The sequence below is a fragment of the Primulina eburnea genome, chromosome 14 (genome assembly GCF_022965805.1).
Source record: "Primulina eburnea isolate SZY01 chromosome 14, ASM2296580v1, whole genome shotgun sequence".
Lineage (NCBI taxonomy): Eukaryota > Viridiplantae > Streptophyta > Magnoliopsida > Lamiales > Gesneriaceae > Primulina > Primulina eburnea.
In genome coordinates, this window is record NC_133114.1 from 18,131,116 (window position 1) to 18,137,235 (window position 6,120).

Sequence of the window (6,120 nt, forward strand, 5' to 3'; positions counted from 1 at the left end):
CCAAGGTAAGTGTGGATGTACCGGCATTAAAGTTGCAAGAGTTTACTGATCTTTTCTATGACAAGTACTTCCCAGACGCACTTCGAGCTAGGAAGGTGACTGAGTTCTTGGAGCTTCGACAGGGAGGTGTGAATGTTGATGAGTATATTCTCAAGTTTGAGAAAGGCTGTCTGTTTGCCCCTTATATTGCTTCCAATGACAAAGATAAAGGTGCTTATTTCATTAGAGGCCTTCGAACAGAAATCAGAAGAGACATCAATATGTCGAAGGCGGTGACATTCAAGGAGATTGTGTCTAAAGCTTTGTTGGCTGAGCAAGATGAGAAAGACATTGCAAGAGAGAGACAAGCGAGACAGCAGGCCATTGCTCAAAGAGGCTAGGGTTCGAATCAACGAGGAAAGGATCGTTTCAAAGGAAAAGGCAAGTTAGAGTCGAGTCCTAAACCACCGGCAGTTCCATTCGATCCCGAGAAGCCATTGTGTCCCAAGTGCAGCAGACATCATCGGGGAGAGTGCAGATTTGGTACCCATACTTGTTACCGTTGTGGCACTGCAGGCCATATTGCCAAAGACTGTCCAAGAGGAGCGAGTAAAGAAAAGGTGCATGGTCGTATCTTTACCATGACTAAGGAAGGTATAAACCATGATTCTTCTGTGATCTCTAGCACTATTTTAATTTCAGGCAGAGTAGCTACGACATTGATTGATACAGGTGCTACTCATTCTTTTATGTCTGAACTCTTTTTGTGATCTTTGGGCATAGTTCCTTCTGTTCTTCCCCTCCAGTTTAATGTTGTATTGCCTTCTGGGGATGTGTTGTGCCCGACGTCTATTGTGTATGCGTGCTCTGTTCAAATTGATGAGCGAGTGGTTTATGCCGACTTGATTGTTATTCTGATGGTTGCATTTGATATTATACTTGGCATGGATTGGCTATCAACCTATCGTGCAGTGATTGATTGTGTTGCTAAGATGGTGACTTTTGCAGATGATGGCAATAAGGAAGGTATGCTCGCCAGTGCAGGTACTTCGCTGATCCTTCATTTTATTTTTTGTCTTGAGGCTAAGAAGTTGTTGTTTAGAGGTTGTGATCGATTTCTGGCTTCGATTGTTGATGTGGATAGAATGGTTAAGTTGAATATTGACGATATTGATGTTGTGAGAGCGTTCCCTGATGTTTTTGAGGATGATGTGCCGGGTTTACCGCCGGACAGAGATGTGGAGTTTGTGATTGATCTAGTTCCAGGTACGGTTCCTATTTCTAAGGCTCCGTACAGAATGGCCCCTACAGAGATGAAAGAGTTGAAGACGCAGTTGCAGGATCTCTTGGATAAGGGTTTTATTCGACCGAGTTCTTCGCTTTGGGGAGCTCCGGTTCTTTTCGTCAAGAAGAAAGATGGGTCTTTGCGGCTTTGCATTGATTACAGAGAAATCAACAAAGTGACTATCAAGAATAAATATCCGTTGCCACGGATAGATGACTTGTTTGATCAGTTGCAAGGGGCTACAGTGTTCTCGAAGATTGATTTGCGATCTGGCTATTATCAGTTGAAGTTTAGGGAGTCTGATATCCCTAAGACAGCGTTCCGGACCAGGTACGGTCATTATGAATTTCTTGTGATGTCTTTTGGTCTGACTAATGCTCCTTTAGTCTTCATGGATCTGATGAACCGTGTGTTCAAGCCATATTTGGATAGCTTTGTCATTGTTTTCATCGATGACATTCTGATTTATTCCAAGACCAGAGAGCTTCACTCCGAGCACCTCAGAGTTGTTCTTCAGTTGTTTAGAGAAAAGAGGTTGTATGCTAAGTTGAAGAAGTGTGAGTTCTGGTTGGAGCAGATTTCTTTCTTAGGCCATGTTGTTTTGAAGGATGGTATAGTTGTGGATCCAATGAAGATTGAGGCAGTTCAGAGGTGGCCTATTCCTACCACTGTATCAGAGGTACGCAGTTTTCTTGGTTTGGCGGGTTATTATCGTCATTTTATTTCAGATTTCTCCAAGATTGCCCTGCCATTAACCAATCTGACGAGGAAGACTGTGAAGTTTGAGTGGTCCAATGAATGCCAGAGTGGATTCCAAGAGTTGAAAGATAAGTTGACGTCAGCTCCTGTACTTGCATTGCCCAGTGGTTCAGAGGACTTTATTGTTTTTACCGATGCGTCGAAGAAGGGTCTTGGAGCAGTGTTGATGCAGCGTGGGAAAGTCATAGCCTATGCTTCTCGCCAGTTGAAAGACTATGAGAAGAATTATCCTACGCATGATCTGGAGCTAGCAGATGTGGTTTTCGCCCTGAAAATCTGGAGACATTATTTGTATGGCGAAAAGTGTGAAATTTTCACGGACCACAAGAGTTTGAAGTACTTGTTTTCTCAGAAAGAACTCAATATGCGACAGAGACGGTGGTTAGAGCTTGTCAAGGATTATGATGTGACGATCAGTTACCACCCAGGGAAAGCGAATGTTGTAGCAGATGGTTTGAGCCGTAAGTCGAGTTCTTCTTTGAGTTCGATGATTCAGCAGCCGTTGTTGTTAGACTTGCAGCGAGAGGAGATAGCTTTGGTGTTTCCGGGGACCATTGCTCGCTTTTCAGCGTTGGTCATTCGGGATACTTTGACGGACAGGATCCGTAGAGAGTAGGCCATTGATTCACAGTTAAAGATGAGCGCCAGAGCAGAGGAAAGAGGCAATTCAGAGTTTGGATTGAATGGAGATGGTTTGATGACATCAGAGGCCGTATTTGTGTTCCTTCTAGTGATGATATTCGGCGAGACGTTTTGACAGAGGCACATACCGCACCATATTCGATACATCCAGGCAGCACCAAGATGTATCAGGATCTTCGTAGACTCTATTGGTGGCCAGGTATGAAGAAAGATATTGCCATGTTTATTTCTCAGTGTCTAACTTGTCAGCAAGTGAAGATCGAGCACCAGAGACCTGCTGGGACATTGCTATCATTGCCGATTCCTCAATGGAAATGGGAGCATATTACGATGGACTTCGTGACTGGTCTTCCTAGGACGCAGAAATGTTTTAACTCTATTTGGTTATTGTTGATCGGTTGACCAAGTCAGCGCATTTTCTTCCAGTCAAGACAACGTATTCCTTGATCCAGTATGCTGAAGAGTATGTAGCTGAGATTGTTAGACTTCATGGTGTCCCTGTGTCGATCGTATCTGATCGTGACCCTAGATTTACTTCAGAGTTTTGGAAGAGTTTGCACAGAGCTATGGGTTCACGGTTAGCATTCAGACAGCTGATTTTGTTGCTGTTATTCGAGAGAGGATGAAGACGGCACAGTCTAGACAGAAGAGTTATGCTGATGTGAGGCGTAGGCCGTTGCAGTTTGAGGTTGGCGATCATGTGTTCTTGAAGATAGCACCTCTCAAGGGTGTGATGCGGTTTGGCAAGAAGGGTAAGTTGAGTCCGAGATTTATTGGCCATTTGAGATTTGGACAGAGTTGGTGATCGAGCTTACAGGTTAGCCCTACCGCCAGATCTTGACAGAGTTCACAATGTTTTTCATGTCTCCATGCTCAGGAAGTATATTGCGAATCCTTCCCATGTTCTTCGCCACGAGCCATTGGATTTGACGCCGAATTTGTCGTATCAAGAGAATCCAGTTCAGATTCTGGATCGCAAAGTTAAAGTGTTGAGAAATAAAGAGATCGGCATTGTTAAAGTCTTTTGGAGGAATCATTTGATTGAAGAAGCTACGTGGGAACCAGAGGATGAGATGAAAGAAAAGTATCCTGAGTTGTTTGTGCAGTAACATCAATTTCGAGGACGAAATTCCTTTAAGGAGGGGAGATTGTAATAGACAAGCCTGGTGTACGGTACGGTTTAAGTTTTCGTATGTTTGTTGATTAATTGGTTAAGATTTAGTATAATTTTGATGTTAAGAGTTGTGATTATGGGTTATAGTATTTTTGGTGATAATTGTTTCGGGGTTTTGTTGTTATTAGTTGATGTGTAGTTGTATTGTGTCAGCGTTGCGATTCGATCTTTGTTGCGTATAGTATTTGTTGGCTTCAAGGGTGACCGCACCCGCGCTCAGTTGAGGACCGCACCCGCGGTCTGTATTTTAGATTTTTGTGGTTGCGCCGAAGGGACACCGCGCCCGCGGTGTAGAAGTTACCGCACCCGCGGTGTATATGCCGAGACCAGACCGCACCCGCGGTCATTCTTGCAGCGCACCCGCGGTCGTCAAATATGGAATTTTGGTTGTGATGCCGAGGGCACACTGCACCCGCAGTGCATGTTGGAGCGCACCCGCGGTCGATGAACAGTAGAAGCGTGTTTCGAGTTTTAAGTGATATAATTGGATGTTTTTGCTCATTTCTCTCATTTCCTTCCCCTCATTCTCAATTTTTCTCTCCTTGGAGACTAGGGTTTCTTCATTTCTTCTCTTCATTTCCTTGATTCAAGTTTCTTGTTGGTGATTTTCGGTGAGATTAAGATTCTTGTTGGTTCAAGGAAGCTAAGGTAAGCTTTTGGTTTAGTTTATTCTTGGTTTAAGTGTTGGAAAAAATCATGGGTTTGGTGTTGGTGTTGGTTTTATGGATTAATTGATATGGGTTTTTGATTTGTGAGATGTTAATGGTGAAACTTATGGTTTATTGTTGTAGGTGGTTTACCAAGAGTTTAGATTCAAGTGTTCTATTGGTTGTAAGTGGAATTTCATTCCTTGTGCTCACATGATATTATATGTATTGTGTTTCAAAGGTTTTAATGTGTTATTCCCTTCCATTTGATCCATATTATGTATTGATATACTTGATTGTATATTATAGGCAATTGAATGTCTCAATTGTGAAAAAGAGAGTACAAAATATTAGAGTATGCAAAGTGTTTGTTTAAATGCCAAAGAGAGAGTTCAAAATGATTTATGGATTGATAGATACATAGTCAGATATTGCATGCAATTAGTTGATCAACGACCATCGGCTTATATCCCTCAGAGTTATCGAATTATATCGATGGGATATAGGTGCAGAGACAGAGATACTATATAGATATCAATCCAACTGAGAAAAGAGAAATACCATCTTATTGTTATTATTGCTATGTTATTCATGTTCAAGAGTTGATGGTATTTAATGTTTTCAAAGCCATGTTTTCAGACTATGCTATGTACATTGCTATGTAAGAGTTCCACTTGCTGAGTTTTATACTCATTTCAGTTTATTCATGTGATGCAGATAAGAGCGACGGGCCGGGACTTTGATTGTGGGCCGGAGTCATATGCATATACAGAAGGAAGGAAGACAATATTTTGATGGCATTTTGGACATGATCATAGAAATGATATTTTGTATTTTGTTATATCGTTTGAATGATCATGTATTTACTTTTGATGTTAAATGTTTTATAGAATGTATTTTGAATCGTTCCTCCCTTCAAGTAAAAAAATTTAAATTCCGCTGTTATTTTTATTAATCGAGTCTGAGGTGTCACAGCGCGCATATGCACAAGCATGTAGAATTGACAAGTGCCGAGAAAGTAGGTCTCGCGCATATGCGCGGGGCCAGGGCGCGCATATGAACGAGCAGAAGGATTTCTATATGCAAAGACCAGTAGGTCTCGCACATATGCGCCATGGTGGGTAGCGCATATGCGCGAGACGTGCAGACTAAAGATGAAGCAAGATGTACTTTACCATGCATATTTAATATGTAATCTTTCATTCTTCTAAAGATGGCAAGAAAGGACCGAGAGAATCCATAGCTAACTTCTCAAATTTCTTCATAGCTTAGAAATTGTGATTTGCGAGATCCGCCCGTCAGAATTTCAATCTGAGTTAAGTTCCGTGCTTCTCTGGTCAACGGCTTCAAAAGGACGTAAGTTTTATTATGTTCTTGTATGATTTGAAAAACTTGATATGGGAAAAATCATATTTGATTGATATTCAGTGTTCTTGAGATATTAGACATCGTATAATCGAAATCAAATTGAAGAACGGATATCGTATGAAATTGTTATGATTTTTCATATTTGATTTGATTGAGATTATACAGATTTGATATCAGATTGTGTTGTTGGTGGATTATGAGTTATTGAAATTGATGTTTATTGATATGGTATTGCCGGTATTTCGAGATTGTACCGTTATACCGTC